General features: G+C 40.0%; 1 long non-coding RNA gene across 1 annotated transcript; it reads left to right on the top strand.

Annotated features, from left to right (window-relative positions):
• Positions 1-2,287: 2,287 nt before the first annotated feature.
• LOC109298193 lies at positions 2,288-15,679 on the top strand. The gene is made up of 2 exons (XR_002097521.1): positions 2,288-2,385; positions 15,622-15,679. It is a non-coding gene; the product is annotated as an uncharacterized LOC109298193 (long non-coding RNA).
• Positions 15,680-17,997: the final 2,318 nt, after the last annotated feature.

Raw genomic sequence — 17,997 nt, 5'->3', positions numbered from 1 at the left:
GCAGAGAGCTGCCCAGATGCCAGACAAAGGCTTAGCCCTCTGAAGGGAAGTTCATATGCCTGATCAAGGGCCTGGATCAAGCCTTCTGGCATCCTTGGACCTGCCATTTGGGGTGGGGTTATACCTACTGAAGTGGATGGGGTGTTGGATTGAGATCAGTACCACCCCCTGAGCAGTAGAGTTTGGGAGAGTGAAAAGTATGTCATGCGTAGAGGGGCTGGGAGCTGTGCATCCCGGGAAGCTGAATGACTGAGAATTGGTTCCTTTATGTTTATGAAGCAAACAAACAATACCCTAACTTGATAGAAGGGACCAAAGATAACCCACACCCAAAGTTGTGCACCTTGAAGGCACTTAGCACAGTTTAACACCCTTTAATATGTGGGTGCTCCTGTTTTAAGTGCCTTTAGAAGAATGATTAAAGGTAACTTGTAACACCACCCTAAGGGCTCCTGCTAGCATGACTACTTGTTTCAGGGATCATGTGAGGTATAAAGGTAACTGTTCTGTCAGAACTTTGTGGTGTAAACATACATGTGCACACACTAGGGCTATGTTGAGAACCCCTTTGTGAAACTCTTCAACACTTCTTAGATTAGAAAGTAAGGGATACATGGCAAACATGTTAATGAACACATTTTTAAACAGCACTTGGCACTCAGCCAAGGTGATACACTAGGTGTTAAGTGGCATTTAATAGCATGTTAATCAAGATATATTAGCTAATCCTTTAGCTAAACATACCAATGGCTCCTAGTCTACACAGATCCTTTTTAGATGCATACTTCCCTTTCAGTTGCAGAAGCCCATAGTTTTCTTTGCTTACACACAAAGGTAGTACCACTTCAAATGTTCTGCTACGGTTAAAGCATTACAACTCTATGAATGCATTCTTTTCTATTAGTATAAAAGTGCTTATATTCATAGTGCCAATTGCAAAAGAGGAAGTGAAATAGGCTATACTGCTAGGAGGCATCTTTCTCCGATAAAACTGTACCCACACTAGGGGTTATTTCAGCATAACTATAAATAGTAAAAACCACATCTCTAACCATTAAGTGAGAACTACTGGCTGGGTCACTTGAAAGCAGTAATCCATGGCAGCTAGACACACCAGTAAGTCATGTCCAGATGAGCGCACATGTGCAGTTTGCAGCAGTACTGACCTATCTGTGGTGCCACAAACCACACATGCTGAACATATAGGCATTCAACACACTGCTAATTTGCAGCATAGCCGGATTTTTTGACACCAGGAGAACCTACTTTCAAAAAAAAATCTGTGGCAGAAAAAAGCAGGGTGGTGCATAGGGCAGCAACATGCACCACCTGGAACTTGAGCCTGGGGATCCAGAGCCATGCTTTGGCTGCTGGTCAGGCTCTGTGCATCCACATCTCTGCCACTGGAGCCCCAGGAGGCACCTGGGACCCCAGGTGCTGGCCCCAGCCTCCCCTACCACAACCAGAGCATTTCCCACCCCCACCCCTCCGCCTGTTAACCCCACATGTGGGTGCACATGCCAGGGCCAGAAGCAGCTGCACAAATTTGTGTCTGCTTTTTTTCCTGCAGTAACCGCACACCCCTGCTTTTGGGGACATGGCCACAGTGAGGTAAATGTTTTACAGACATGTATAACAAAAATGTATAACAAGCTAGGAAGAAAGATGAAAGCCCTGGTCTCACTCAGTTCTTTAATTATTATTTTAATAATTCAATTCAATTTTCATAGTTAGACCTACCTGATTAACAAGCATCTCACCATCCTATTCCCAATTTTCTTTTTGATCATCCTTGGCATCTCCTTAATAGCATTTTTTGTACCTGACTAGTCAATAAAGAAAATAAATGTTTCCTTTCCTCTGAAATAGCTTTAAAGTTTAACTTGGATACAACAAAATCTGTATCAGCTTTAATCCACAGAAAGGAAATTTAAACCGTGATGCCTGATACGACTCACCTGTGCTAAATCTAAAGCAATGGAACCCTGCTAGTGAAACAGGACAGGAATTTTTCCTACTTAACTCATTCTTCCTCCAAGTCAGAAATATGGTGAAATTAAAAAACAAAATATCTCTGGAGTACCGTGGAGCAAGAGTTGGAAGAGATACATCGTCTAATTGAGACTTGTTCAGAGTTAAGGCCAAACAAAACATTCAGATAAAAAGTTGAGTCTCCTTGAAAACTAGAAGTTAAAGACATTCTTTTTTGAGGAAGATAAAATGGTGTTTGTTCTTTAAGCATTTTATTGCTTATTATTTTACATTCTTTATCTACCTCGCAGGACCTGGTGGCTACAATTTGGGGGAGAGAAGAGGACAGTGTCTAATGCTCAGGGGTACCAAGCATCAAATAAAAGCTCACACTAAAAAAAAAAAATCAACAAGGTAAGCTGACTGCAGGAGAGGCTAAGGGAACTCTTCATATCACACCACATGCAGGACCAAACATAGTAATTACACCGCACAAATGGATTGCATGGCAGTGCGGTTTAGAGGATAGGGCACTAGATTAGAGGCTAGGCTCTCCCACCTGACTAGAACAGATAACCTCACCATTGTTTGTCTTTATCCATGCATCTTATAAATGCTTCAGGGCAGCTATTATTTCTTCATATGTCTTAAAACCTCACTGCAAAAGGTGGTATAAAGTCAAGCTGTGGCATCTCAGTGCAACCCTAATAAATAATATATCATAACAACTTGGTGGCTGGTGTTCAGTCCTTTTGTATTTTGTGCAAGAGCCAGCTGAAGCAGATTCAAATGGAATATACAGTAGACTAGGGCTCAGTAGTACAACAAGCAAAGAAGATTACATTTGTGTGTCCACAGCTGCAAGAATTTTAGCAGGAATGGTCAGACATTAATGCCTAGTTTAAAGATAGTTATTATTCAACTGTACACTCCAAAACCAAAAATACGGAAGTGAAACCCTTCAGGTAAAGTTCTGCTGGCTTCAGTAAGTGCTTCCATTAACAGAAATTATTGTCTTCCTGTAAGGATCATTACTACTCTTGATATTATTGGGACAGTGCCTAGAAACTCCAAACAAGGGTCAGGGGCTAGGCACAGTACAAGGATACATAAATAGTATCTCTGTCTCAGGGAATTCCCACTCTAGGAGATAGGTGAATAAACAGGCTAACGGGATGGAAGAAAGACAAGGTAACAGTAGAGGGCTGCATAATTAGTAGTCAGTGGTTACAGTCACAGCTGGCTGCTACCGATAGCCAATAGCAAGTAGGATCAGGCCTTAACTGTCCCATTATACAAAGGACTTCAATTACATCTTCCATTGATCCCTATATCCAGCGTAAGTTGTAATTTCCCCTCCAATAAGTTTTTGCAAACTCTGCTCTACAAATTAGGCACTTCATGAAAGACAGATGTGTAAATATATTCTACGAATATGGTGTATTATGATTTACATTGGTTTGTTTGTTAAAGCTTTTAAGGGGGTTATTGCTTCAATTTATGCTACCACCATCTACTTTTTTCAGTTTGTAGCTGCTATAGACAGAGGAGCTATTCCCTGGTTCCTCTTATAGTTAAAATATAGCACAATTTTGAGGACAGATCATATTTATTCTTCAGACTCTCTTTATGTATTCTCTTTAATGCTAAATGATAGCTCACAAGGGTCATTGAAACAAATTAATTTATATTTTTATCAACAAAGTCTAAGGAAAAATTAAAATAATTAAAAAACCTAGTATCACTAGACACACATGAAGACACAAAACCATAAAAACAGAGGATGCAAATGAAACATTAGCTGTGTGAGACTACGCTAATGCTATCCAAGTAATAGCAAAGGGGCAAACAGCATAATTCCAAGCTTCAGACAACAATAGGTCCCAGCAAGGAGATAAGGGAGCATGAAGTACTGTTTGCTTTCCTGTGTGGATGACCTATATTATGGATATTATAAGAGGATAAGGAAGAACAGACTGTTACCCTCAACTTCTACTGAAAGGAAGAAGATGGGGGACGGGGACAGGAAGGCATTTAAACTTTTTGGCTCTGCTTGGTCAATGCTCCACCAAGTACAATCTCAGCTCATAGAAGGGAGAAAGCAATTTGCAACAGAGGGTCTGTCTTAGATTAGTGACCCCTTTGCACAGCATAGGAGGTAGAAATCAAGTTGTAATACAGTCTTTTCTCAGTTCTGGGCATACCCAAGTCAGGAATAAAAGCATCTGCAGATACAAAGTGCTGAGTGTTCACTGAAGAGGTAAAAGGATTTGACATAGCTTTCAAATGAGAGGATCTTCTTTCAGGATTAGGACAGAAGGCCACAGAGTATTGATGGGATATTTAGAGGAGCCGTTAAAAACTGTTTTTGTGGGAATGCAAGGCAAACAAGAGACAAATTTGTGGCAACAGCAGGCTCTGGATCTGAAGTTATTAGAAGGGCTCTAATTCATTCTGGTGGGTTTTGGATCAGACCAGTGGGAGAAGGCCCTGGATAAAACAGACATGAAACCAACCTCTACCACATTAATTCTTTCCTGTATACCTGGTTTTAGAGAAAAAACTAGGGCTACTTCCTAGGGCATCAGGGGGCCTCACTAAATTAAGCTGATACGTATCATCCAATGAGTGGGTAAAAATAGCTCATGCCTTAGACTCTGTATTACTTCCCTACGAGTCTAACACACTTCTGCCTGTACCTCTTTTGAACAGAGGCTCAAAAGGTGTAAGCACATATTCTTTTATCATTATATGTCCATTAATGTCCCCCTCACATGATCCTCTCCAGCTTTTCATGTCACCCATCCTGCCTACCATCATACTGTGATACAAGTTTAACCCATAAGCTCTTTCTAATATGGTACTTTGAAATTTCTTCACCGATGTCTCTCCCTATACCTACCGCACAAAATGCGTTTATACAGAAAACTCATTTAACCAGTCACTCCTACCACTCCATAGTGTTTGAAAACCAGCCCTCATGAATTAGAATTATTAAAACTGAAGTAAGCTTTAGCTCAAATGGTCAAAAAGTATTAAATAACTTCCTCCTTTTCCTGGAAAAATAAGCTCTTGTGCTTTTCAGCTAATTCTTCTCCCTTTGATTGCTTCTCCAATTTCTTCCCTGATTACACATTTTCAGATCAATTAAACTCCTTGTGGTAATCCTGTTTCTGTCATCTAACAATATTGCTTCAGGAGAACAGAAATAGAATTCCCAAGCAACCTTAATTGTTAATTATGATGTCACTCTGAGCAACTTATACATAGACCCAGTCTCTCAAAAACCCACACAGCACAAGCTTAAAACTAAAACACCATGATAGTATAAAATGAGCAGTTATAGTAGCAGTAAATCATAGCCTTATTGTATTTGGCCAATTCTCCTGAATTCAAAGCAACTTTGATCTTTATGCTTCAAACTGCGTTCATCCGTAAAAAGCTACTCTGCGCCAAAAAAAAAAATCTTGTCTTGAAATGAGGGTATGCATCTGTTAGTAAAGAAATCAATATTCTATCATTATGCTTTTTGCATCAATCAGAATATTCCAAAAGGATATACAGGCACATAAAATCCAAGAACTCATGAATTTAACCACTGTATGGCTTACTGAATTGTATATGCTTGTCAGTTCAATAGTCATGATGGACAGCAAAGATGAGCATTTTAAAACACCAGTGATCAAAAGCATAAAGCTAAGCAAAGGCTTTTCGCTTTTCTTGTCATTCAATCGAGTTGCCCCAGGTATCTAACTAGATTTTGTTGTGTTTTTTTTAAACTGGAAAAAGCAATAGTCAAGCATGCTAAACCAAGCTTAATCAGCTAGCTTCAGCCTAGAGAAAGCCATCATCCTGGATGCTGCAGCGTGCACAACTCTGGGCCTATACACTGTCATATACTGAGAGAATGAGGAAGGGGGATATACTCTGCATATCCATTATTCAAAAGGCTTCTACTGGATTCAATGGATTTTGAGTCCTAAAAAACTATCACTGTGGCATGGACTACCAAGGAACAGGGAGAATCAACTGGCTAAGAAATTTGGGTAAAAAAAACCAAAACACACAAAAAAAAACAAACAAACCAAAAACAAAAAAAGGTCAGATAAGTGTGTTTTCAGGCTGAGCTCCTGGAACAGTCCGTCTGTCTGCTCATCCTCCAAAGGCCTCCTGAGACTATGTTGCTGAGCAAAAGGAGGGGTTTGGGTATGATTTTCACCACAATTTTTTCCCACTCCTGTCAGCTGTTTTACATACTCACAGATCTTTCTTATTAAACTACCCCTTTTAGCATGAATGGGATCTTCTTTCCAATAAAACACAATTTGTAATAAAGGTCCACAAACAGGTTGTTGCTTCATCTTAGACTGCCTTGGGATGTCCAAATGGTACTTATGCACAAGAGAAACAACTTTCCTTTTGAGCATGCCTCCTGACAAGAGAGTTACGATCCTTCTTCAGCATGGACCATGCCACATCATTGGCGACGTGTCCGGGGGGGCGAGGAAGGGGGGCATGCCCTCCCCATATTTCTGCACCCAGCGGCAGCATGGAATTGGACCCTCCACACACACCCCCAGCAGCACTTATGCATTGCCTGTGTCACAGATATCTGATACCAATATTAAATTCCCATAAGGCCATTAGAACTATACCCCAAGGCTATTCAGAAACAAAACTGACTGATGAATATAGCAGAATCCTCATAATGAGGCATTTAATATTGAGAGCAAATAAGCAGTTCTACATGCCTGTGGAATTCAAGGTCTGTATTGATCTCATCTACATGACTTAAATAGTTTGAGACATACCTATGGGCCAAGCTACACCATGTCACAACCTGATAGGGAATGCCACTAAAAATGTGCCCTACTGACTCATTGCTGATTTCACACACTGAATACTGAAAAAATACGAGTTGTTCAACTTGTGCTCAGGGCCACTCTCAGGATTGTAGTTCCAGTTAGGTTGCTTGACATCACTGAGTGTGCCCAGTTCCACATTAAGGGCAGCCGCAGAACATTTTGACATGTGCTGTGCACAGGGAGAGCAAGTGGGGATCCCTAGCATGCTCTGGAACAATACAGACACTTTCCCACCCCCACCCAAGTGATCATCTCTCTCCACATGCCATATTTTTATAGCAAGTGGCACAGGACTAGGAGATTCCACATGTTTCTGATCTAAGTTTTCTAGGCCTCAACCCAGTACAGTATTTATGCATGGCACTTACTTTTAGACATCTGTCCAAACCCTGTTATTTTTAAATGAGACATAAAAATGTGCTTATATGCTTTGCTAAACTGGGACCTCAGAACTCAAAAGGGAAATGACACTTGAAACACATTGCTCTATTTTTTTTTTTTTTATTATTACTACTAAATAGGACCACTACTTCACTTTTCCTACAGTCCTGGCACCTTAACAGTCTACCTGGGAGCTGTTTCCCCAGCTTTCCTCCTCAGAACACATTGTTATTCTGTGGAATTTACCCTGCAAGACCAGAACAATTTAATGCTTCATCACTGTTAGTAGTAGGAGTCTCTAGGGTGCATTACCCCACAACACCTCCAACAATGAAACACCATGACATTTTCCTTTCAGTCGTAACTTCCAAATTTTAAATCCTTCCATATTTTTATTTCAAACTTTAAGCTTCTTTGTTCAGAAAAAAAGTTTAACCTAATCAGAAGTTACTGGATTTACTGAAAATTATTTTTGATGAATCTTCACTGTTGTCATATTCATCCAAGATAACTTTTCTAATACCTTTTTTTCCTGAAAATGTAAGAAATGTGCATGTTATAACAAAGAGTTTTGATTTATAAAAATGATACCGCAAACACTGGTCTTGGAACTGAAGCTGCCCTTTTGAGCAGCTAATATTTGAAGTGCACATCTCATTAGTAAGAAACAGAATCTGCCATAAGATGAAGATTCTTCCCTACTATTGTAACAAGAGGTCAGCGAGGGGCTAACTTCAACATTTTCCTCATTCGTAATGCAATGGCAGTACTCAGCGAAATCAACCCTCATCTCACTTTGAATTCTATTATCTCCAACATTAACATGTTTATCTGACATTAGGGATACCACACTGATCAGACAGTACGTGAAGTGTCTCATTTCTACTTGGCTATTTTTATAATTCACAATTTACCTAGTGTACTTTCCTGGTCCTATTCCCATTGTATCTAAGTGCCTCACAAGCTGCAATGCATTTAACCTCACAACACCCATGGGAGATCAATCCAATTCAATCCAACCCACTTTGGCATGAGGTAGAGGTCAGTTGTTTGCTGACCTGTCCACCTATGGAAGGTCAGGCAGCTTCATTCCCATTTTATTCAGAGGAAACTGCTCTAGAGAAAGGCTGAAGACCAAATCCATAAAAAAGACTTATGTTCCTAAAATAAACTTAGATGGAATTTAGGGGCATCTTTATACGTGCTCTGGGGTGGTAGATGAGGGGCGGTTTAATTAAAGCAGCTTTGGGGAGTGGTTCTAATTAAAGCACCCACAGCAACTCATGTATTCAATATCCTGCATTTTCAAATGGTGGTGGGAGTGCTTTATCTAAAACTTGTTCACCAAACTTTAGTTAAAGTGCACCCACCACCATTTTAAAGCATGGGGACACCAAATACCTGAGAAGCTGAAGATGCTGGAGCATGCTAATTACCATGCTCCAGCAGACTTGATTAATTGAGTCTAACAATTAATCAAGTCTGCTCCAATTCACTGTAATTACAGTGCCTCAGAACAGGTGTCCAACACCTCTGCAAGCACCCTAGGTGCCTAGCTCCAGGAAGGCAATCCTCAAAAGTCCCATTTAATTCCACAGACACCTGCAGCTGCTTAAGTTTCACCAGCAAAGTTCCCTAGGAGTCTGAAGTTTTGCATTTGCCCAAAACTACCATGGCATTCCAGGGTTGAGCAATTCACTATCTACCTTATGTCTGAACCTGACAGAGATCCTCAAGCTAAATAATCTTCTATCTGTGTCCTGTACAAGAGAATGCCACATATCTACACGGCTAGGTTCTGCAAAAAACACAGGTGTACCCACCTCTAGTATTGGAAACCACACTTGACAGAGGAGATGGAGATGCTCTGAGCTCGTAGTACCTTCCACCAGCTAAATTAGTGCAAGTCAGTCATGTTTCTTTCAGAGTGCAAAATAAATTGTTTGCTTGACTGTTTGTTACTTTAGCACAAAACATTTGGGTCTTTCTGCCCATGACATTCAAGTAAGAAAATCAAAACAAACTTGCCATTTAGGTTCAGGCCTCAAGTTCTTCAGTAACTCCCCGTAGCAGCAACCTCCTTTAGCTCCTTCTCGTGTTTCAGCTAGGGCCATTTTCAAATGCTCCCAGGTGGGAATCCGCCCAGAAGTCTGATTCCCTTTCCCACCTACATCTTATTGCCGAACAGGGCTAGCTGCCCTTTCTAACTCCTTAAGGGGACTTTGTACCCTGTCACAGATGCTATCCCCTTTTATATAAAAGCTTAGTGGTAGATGGTTTAAGTCATTCCCAGAAGGATTCAAATCCATAATTTTTCCTATGCAGCAGACTACTGGCTGTTTTATACTGGGGGAAGCTTGTATCCTCCTCTTGTAGCTGTTCCTTCTAAAGAAAATAATTCAAGATTTACTGGACCAGCCAAACTGAACATTTCTCTAGCTTCCTGTTTAGGGCTTCTACCTGGGAAGAAGGAAATATGGGTTAAGGTCCTTTTTCCAAGGACTTTATGCTTTTTGTATTAAAAAGTCAATGAATAAAAATATAGAAGCAACCTTGATGCAAACCCTCAGTCGTTTATTACAGCAGCACAAAATGGGTGTTACCAGAGTTAAAGTTTAGATTATTTTTCCATTAGAGACCTCACAGTTAGAACCTCATAATAATATGACAATTTAGTTCAAGTTGAACACTGGTCTACACATACCTATCTCACACTGATTTTTTAAAAAAAAATTTAAAATAGACCTATTTTTGATATAAGAAAGTGAAAAGATATTTGCTTGAGAAATATTTTAAAAGGCTAAAGGGAAAGGCAGCAAGAATCACTGAACATAAATAAAACAAAACTTTATCTGGCATGACAGAATTAAATGTAGCAGAGCTTTTTTCATTTGTTCAGAAATGAGAGAGAGGGGGGAAAAAAGAGAGAGCAATATTCCTATAGCTCAAATACAAGATATTTGGTGTGTGTGTGGAAGGCTGTGTGTGAGATTTGTGATCTAGTGGGTTTAGCAACATATTTTTAAATGGAGCATTTCTGGCTAAATCCAACAGATTGCTTAGGAAGAAGAAAAGCTACCTCCTGCTTTTATGCTGGTCTGTGATGTAGCCAGTTAGCAAATCAAACAGTGTAGTAATAGAAGGGAGAAAAAGAGATGGGAGGAAAAGTGTCTCATTAAAAAATGATGCAGACCTGCATAGAAAAAGAGAGAGGGAAAGAATTAAATTAAGAAAATTGTAAAGAGTTGAAGAAAGGAAGAGAAGAGAAATGCACAGAAAAATAGAAACAGAGAAAGGAGGGAGAGGGCCCAAGAGCAGGTAAATACAAGAAAAGAAAAGCATTAAATATATTGATCAAGATTTAAGAACCAAAGTAAGGTAAGTAATGATGAGAAAGGAAAGAAAATGAACTAAGAACCATTGCAACAAGGATCATAACTAACCCAACTGCAAGACCACAAAACAAAATATCAATATCACACCAATATTTCCCTCAGCAACACATTCCTCTTTGAAGACCTTTCCAGCATAAGATGGATTCATCCTCCAAGTGAAACCCCTTTCTACTCAAAACTCATCAACCAACCAATATAGGCCATAAATATGCAACAGACAAACCTTAAACAAAATAAAAACAAATAAAAAAAATCATATAAATAAACATTAATAAACACAACTAACCTTGAGCAGAGATTGCAGTCCCAAAACAGAGAAGTGGCAGGGACTTTACAGATACAAGTGAAGAGTGGTATTATAAAGCCAATACATAGACAGGAAGACATCAAAGACTGTAGGTGAGACTCTGTGCTGGGAGTTCTGTTTAGGAAAGGGTACAATGGGAAAGCACACATAAGCCTCATAGTTGCACTGCAGGAGAAAACTGCCCTGGTCTCCTGCCTTAGTTATGCCACTAAGGAGGAAAGGGCATAACAGGGGGAGCTAGGTTATATATTAGTTTAGCTAGGCTATTGACTCTCCTCTGCTATTGCAGCATCTTATAAGCCTGACTTCCTCCAAAAAACCCCTACTATTCTGTTAAGAATTTTAGAGGAAAGATGATGCTGAATGTGGGATATGAGAGCTTTTCAGCTTTGCCACAGATTCACCCTGAAACCTTGGGCAAGGCACTTAAACATTTTCTCTTGATTTGCCCTGTTTAGATACTAAGGTGTTTCAAGGAGAGAGGGAGAGACTGTCCTCCTACGTATTGTCTAGCACAGCACAACTGGGTCCGTATCTCAAAAGGGACCACTAGATGCAACAGTACTCTAATCATACAGCTAATATTAATGTGATACTGTACCAGTCACCTTAGTGGCTAACAGCAAACAGTGGCACCACCACCTGCTTTGCCAGAGGGTATTTCTCTACAGAAATTCAGGGAGTCAAAGTTATGCCAGCTTAGGTGCATCAACCTATTATAACTGACTAGTGGACTGCTCACTAAAACAAGGACATTCTGAATGCGTCACAACCATTTTAATATAGCAGAGATACTTTTCACACATAAAAACTTTTCCAAATAAAGTCTCCAGGGTTCCATTAGCATTTCCTAATAGACAGTGTATTATGAGCTTAAAAAACCCAGCTTGTGCACCTTAGATCTAAATGAAAAGCAATTTTAAAAAACAAACAAACAACCCCCCCCCACACACAACCCCTATCATACCACTTAGCTTGTAGCAATTTCTAAATTCTTTAAACTCAGGAAAGAAATGAGGTGCTCAAACTACGAGGTAACCATGCAAAGGAAGAATTGCACAACGTCCTTGTGAAAAGGTTTTTCTTACAAGATGAGATGTAGAGAGGATTTTGAGGAAATAGAGGTGAGAATGGGACAATAAGGAAGTGACAGCACTCTGAAAATTATGCTCTTATTCTGCTGTTTTCATTGAACCTCTTTCAATTCTACACAGCAAAGTAGAGCATTTAGTTCTTGTTGCCCTAGGCTAGATTGTCACTTTAGGTACAGGTCTTGGGAGGGGGAGAGGGAAAAGGAGGGAGGTGAACCATGAATGCCGTGTACACCGTGCCATTTCAAGAGAAGCAGTGACTCGTACCTTTTTCTGCATCACAGTTCCCCATCTGTTTTCAGTTGGTTCTGAAGAGGCAGCTAGTTCACAATTTCACCTACACAATAGTACTTGTGAACTCAGCTGAGCGGGCCAACAGATTGTGAAGTGAAGCAAAACCTCTGACCCTAAAGAGGAAGGATACAGAGCACTCACTTTGGATTCAAGGTCTAAGTAGCCCACACATTGTATAAGGAAGATTCTTGCTATGTCATTGGTACAGGCTCCATTCACAACACAGGTGCTTTTAATTTTCATATTTTTTTCTTAGCTAAATAGCATTTATTTAGTGATGTCTTCTACGAGAGAAGTGGTCTGGTGCTCCAGTCTAATAATGTTTTTACTGATTGTTTTCTTCTGTCCCTAGTGCTATACAATGATTGTCCACACTCTACCCCAGGATTTAAGCAGCCCTTGTAGTTCTACTTAAAACAGTGCTTATTCAAAACAAATCAAATATTAAACAGATAACGATGAGTAAAAAATAACCCACTCAGTGCCTTCAGTGACTCCTTCCCACTCAGGGTGCTTTGCAAAACTCAAAGATACTTGTTTGAGATTCAGCTACAGGGTGTGTACCACTCTGCTTCTGCACATTAATATCCAGATGACCCAAAAGCTGTTGAAGAACTGACACCGACTCTGTCCCAATCCTTGCAGCCCTTCAATGATACATGAGAAATTGGTAAGGAAGAGTTCTGAACAACTGTGAAAAATATGCAATTGCTATTAACTGCATGTGATAAGGTGTCAGAGAGGCTACTGTGTGAACTTCGGGGTTCCAGCTTAAGTTTATCTTGATTAAATAGCTAAATGGACACTACATGAGCAGAATCAGGATTTACTTATTATCATCCTCTCCTGTTGATTCCCAGGTTGATAGTGCCATCTTTCTCACTTCAAGCAACATTTGTAGATCAGTGTAGTGCATGTGAATGCAATTGAAAAAGATACCCTCTAGTCACATGTAACTCAAGGCCCTAGGGAAATACAAATAGGTCTATTCTCTCCCTAACTATATGCTTGTAATTCTGATTAGTTGAATTGAGAAAGTCCACTAAGTATAGACAGGTGTTTCTTCTTTTTTCATTTCCTGCTTGAAAAACACAGAGAAACTCTCAACCCAATCTTTTTGCATAGGGTAAATATTTTTAGCTTATTTTATTCTACAAGCAACCACAAGGTCATCCCCCTTAAAAATAGAGGGTTGGCTGTTAATATCTTTTGTCTTGTTCCACTGGTATGCAGCTCAAAATTAGCAAAAACAGCCAATTTGTGTACAGCCATTCCTAAGCATTGTAAAGCCTTGAACATCAGCTCCAAGCAGCCCCTTTTTAGCCATCCCTGCACTGCTGTCCTGACTGGACCCACCATAGAGGACCCTAATCCCCCAGTACAGGGCAAATCTAATCTCTGCTCAGGAAATTCAAAGCAGCATAATGGCTCTATACTTGCCTCCTCCTTGAATTCCCCCCCTTCCACGACACAGGGTTTCTTTGTAAGAGCATAGATAAAATGTCACTCAGTCTGTCCTTCACTCCACAAGTTGCTGGGCATAACAAGCTCCCCAGGCTGCTCTAAATAGCAGTGTGAAGAAAAATATGCCACTGGTCAGACTGAGGTGGCTGGGCCAAACCAGAGAATATTCAGTCAGTAATATAAGGCAGTTTTATGCTAATTTTATATTTTCTTACAAATCGCACATCCTCTGTCCCCATCCCCTATAAAACAGGCCCCCTGTTTTTGGCAGGCAGAATATAAAAAATATAAAATTCTGAAATTTTATAAATAATATAAAATATTTAAATGTTTTAGAAAAATTAAATTATGTTTAAAAGATTGTCATGGCTGATCATGGGACATAGATTAAGCCCTTCTGGAAACACTGAGTGGCCAGGAAGTGCGACATCCTAGGAAGTAGTTTGGGTAATGCAGCAGCAACTTCTGGATATGGCAAGATAGCAGACCTTTGCAGGGGCAGTAGCAAGACTGTTCCTTCTTTACTTAAAATAGTTTTTTTTATAGAAGTTCCTGTAAATAAGAGTTGTTTCCATACCACAAGTCTCATCAGGACAATACAGACTGCATGTCCCATATCACTCACTCTCAGCTTGCTCAGTAGTTCTTCAACCAAGAGCTACTGCCCCACCAGCAGCTGTGACAGAGTTAACACTAGACTCCTTTTCTGTTTGCAGCCCCAAGGTGAGGAAGCAGCCACATGTCACAGCATCTGCTTGCTCTATTCTACTTTGCTTCTCTTCCAGCAAAGACAAATAAGCTTCAGATTAATAGATTTCATAGACATTAGGGCTGGAAGGGACCTCGTGAGATCATTGGGTCCAGCCCCTAAGATGCCCACCCCTATTTTGGACAGCTGATTTTGAAGAAAAAAGGTGTATATGGTATGCCAGTAAAAGCAGTAGTTTTTTCCCTGAAGTTTGACATGCCATACACAGTAGAAAGTTTCTACATTTGCTTACCCACTGGTATTGAAAATCTTTAATTCAAAGACAGTTTTGCTTGACGCAGGATTGAAGCAGAATTAAATTTGGTCCGTTTATCATTCTTCCTGTTCCACTTCCTATAAAGAAAAATGAATTGCCAGACATGCCTTGTGGTAAAAGGGAAAAACTCTGTGAGTAACAATTATAATTCTAATTAAGGAGTAATAATGGGAGATTGTCATAGATAATAATCTGCAACTGTTATATTAAAATAGCAAATGATTTGACATTTTGAAACTTTTGAGTAAATTAAGCATTTGAGAAAATTACTCACGGATTGAAAGGAGTAAATATCTGGAAATGATTGAAATAGGTATAGTTTCACCCCCTCTCCCCCTTGCCACCCTCCTGCAAAAAAAAAAGAGGGGTAAAAAGAACAACACACACACAAAACCATGATCAAGTAATTTCAGAAATGTTCATGTTCCACATACATTGCTTTACAGCATTACTCGATGCATTACTCTTTTACAAAAGGATTATCTTCATGCCAAGAGGCCCACACACATTGAAGTGGACCAAATCAATGAAAGCTGCTTATCAGCCCTGACAGAAACAGGTAGGTCTTCCTTGAGGCCAAACTTTTATGATGTTTGTGTACAGAAGGAGGATGATGAAGAGACCCACTAGCATCATAAAAGCAATGTGGGATTCTACTGTGCCTACACCTTAAATGGATACCAAAGTGGGCAAAGGTTGTAAAGGGGGAGGGATGAAAGGAATTTTTCTTATCCCTGTCTTCTCTATAACTGGTGTCAGTTACAATTACAGAACTTGTTTTTTTGAAATGTGAAGTCAGTTCATCTCTGATGTTTGGCTCTTGAACAGGGGGCTTGGCCACAGCACTGTTCCTTCACCATGGACCAGCCCAGGCCATCAGAACACTGAAAAACACTCATTAGTAGCAGCACAACAGATACCCTTGCCATGAACTATGGGTAGGAAGCATCAGGGAACTTTCTTGGGATGGTGCAACTCCAAATAAAACTCTGCTTGGAACATTGTGCACAGATTACAGGCTTTCTGTGATGAAAAGCGTAGACCTATAATTCAGATTTTATTTCTATGATATCAAGCAATGATACAAAGTAGATGCAATCATTTTACTGATGGACATTTATATGCTAGAATGACATTTGCACATTGTACCATTACCAGCTTTGATGATATCCAAAAAATAAATGTACTGCAACTATACCTAAGTTAAGTTTGATGTTAAAATTTAAAAGACTCTTCAGAATGAGATTCAGGCAAATAACTTGGAATGAATAATTTTTATTACAAATTTCACCTTACTTTTCAGATATTGTCTTCAAGCAGATTGAAGCTTTCCCTAAATGTATTCATCATTCAAAATTATTTGCCAAATAACTTCTAATAACAATTCTGGATCTGCAGATAGCATGCAGACTATTCATTTTGTGCTTATTGAAATTTAGGATATGGACAAATATACAATGTAGCCACTTGAAAATGGAAGAGAACGCAGCTGCTCAGGAGCATGTAGTAGCTGTTATGTATGCTCTCGTACATCTATGTGATCCTGTTGCAACTACAAGTTGGCTAAATACCCTAACTTTGACCTTGCAAAAAGCAAGGTTAAAGTTGAAGGAGTCTTGCTATACTTATATTGCTACAAAATCATAGAGATGTGACAGTTGCATCGTAACATCTTTTATGCTCCTTTGACATCAATACAATTGTTACATCTGTCTACACCCTTAGGCTATATCCTCTTTGGGCATATAGAGCACCCAGGCTTTGTTCAACAACATATGTATGAATTTTGAGCAACCTACAAGTAAAAACGTGAATACTTGCACCAAAAAATCATTCTCTTTCTATGCACATTCCTTCAAGTAAATTTGTTCACTAGAACAGCCTTCAAAATATGTCAATTCAGCAAATTTGTAAAGTGTCTAGCTAGCAATCAAAATGAACATAAAAACAGCAGGAACACAGAAAATTATTTTTAAAATCTGAATACATTTTGTGGAAGAAAATGTAAAAACATCTGTTGTGCTAGATAAATATCCATTAATACAAACAGCTGAGATTAAATTAGGCAGTCCTTAAGTATAAACATGACCACACAAAAATCCTCAAGTGCCTTACTGTTACAGTGCTTATAATATTTTTGGATAAACCTATAGACCTTAATAATTTGCCAGCGATTGCTTCATGTAAATATGATGGCTATTCACCGATGTACCTTCTAAGGTACTAAGTAATGCACCAGTGTACAACACAGAGGGTGTGTCTACACGTGCAATTAATGCAAAGCAATACACTCGAGCATTTATCGCACCAGAAGTTACTGCTCCCAGGCACACTGTTTGAATGTGTGCTCAGGACTACAGTATGTTGAGCCAGGTCAGAACAGCCCCAGCTGGCGGAGGACCCAGATTGTCAGCCTGCCAATCCAGGACTGCTCATCCTGGCTCAAGGTGCTGCAGAAGGACTGGCTGGGGCACAAGGGTGCTTCCCTGTGCTCCTAGCCAGCAGGTAACCCCTGCACTGAAGCACCCTCATGCCCCAGCCAGCCAGGGCAGCATTTACACATGCACTGCGGCAGAGTTTTTTACTCCATAAATGAAAGTACTACCCTGCTGTGAAGTAAATTATTTTACTCCAGCCTAATAGAGATGCCAAGACATTTATTATGCAGCTAATTAGTCTACTGTGCAGTAAACATCTTGTGTAGACATGCCCAGAGATAGGCTGCAAGGGCTTCAGCTGCTGGATCTACTAGCACTAGCCCAAATAAGTACTGATATATATATATATGCCCTCAAACAAGCCTTTAGTCCCAGAGCACTCAGACAGAAGCAGCCTGAAGCTGTCCCCAGCTCCTTCAGTCTACATAGTCCTGGCTGATGAAGCCAGTGGGATCCCAACCTCCACTGTGCAGCCTTCCCATGTAAGGCTGACCAGACTCCACTTGCAGGCATTGCAAACATTGCCTCTTCTTATCACTCTGGCTGCAAACTTCCTTGTCTGCTAGCTTCCCTTTTGGCCCTCCAGCCCTGGGGGGTTTCTGAAAGCTGTAGTCCAAATTAGCAGTCATCACAGATCTGCAGACTGTACCCTGGTTCCATCTGTGGTTACACACATTACTCATTACACAACTAAAAGCTTAGACTAAGTGGATTATCTCCTAACATAGTGTAGCACCCTTTTCAAAGAAATCCTGTTTATTCATGC

This window comes from Gavialis gangeticus, unplaced genomic scaffold (assembly GCF_001723915.1).
Source record: "Gavialis gangeticus isolate Ggan-Ray unplaced genomic scaffold, GavGan_comp1, whole genome shotgun sequence".
Taxonomy (NCBI): Eukaryota; Metazoa; Chordata; order Crocodylia; family Gavialidae; genus Gavialis; species Gavialis gangeticus.
Note: the sequence above shows the minus strand (reverse complement) of the source record. Positions and strands in the feature narration are given on the sequence as shown.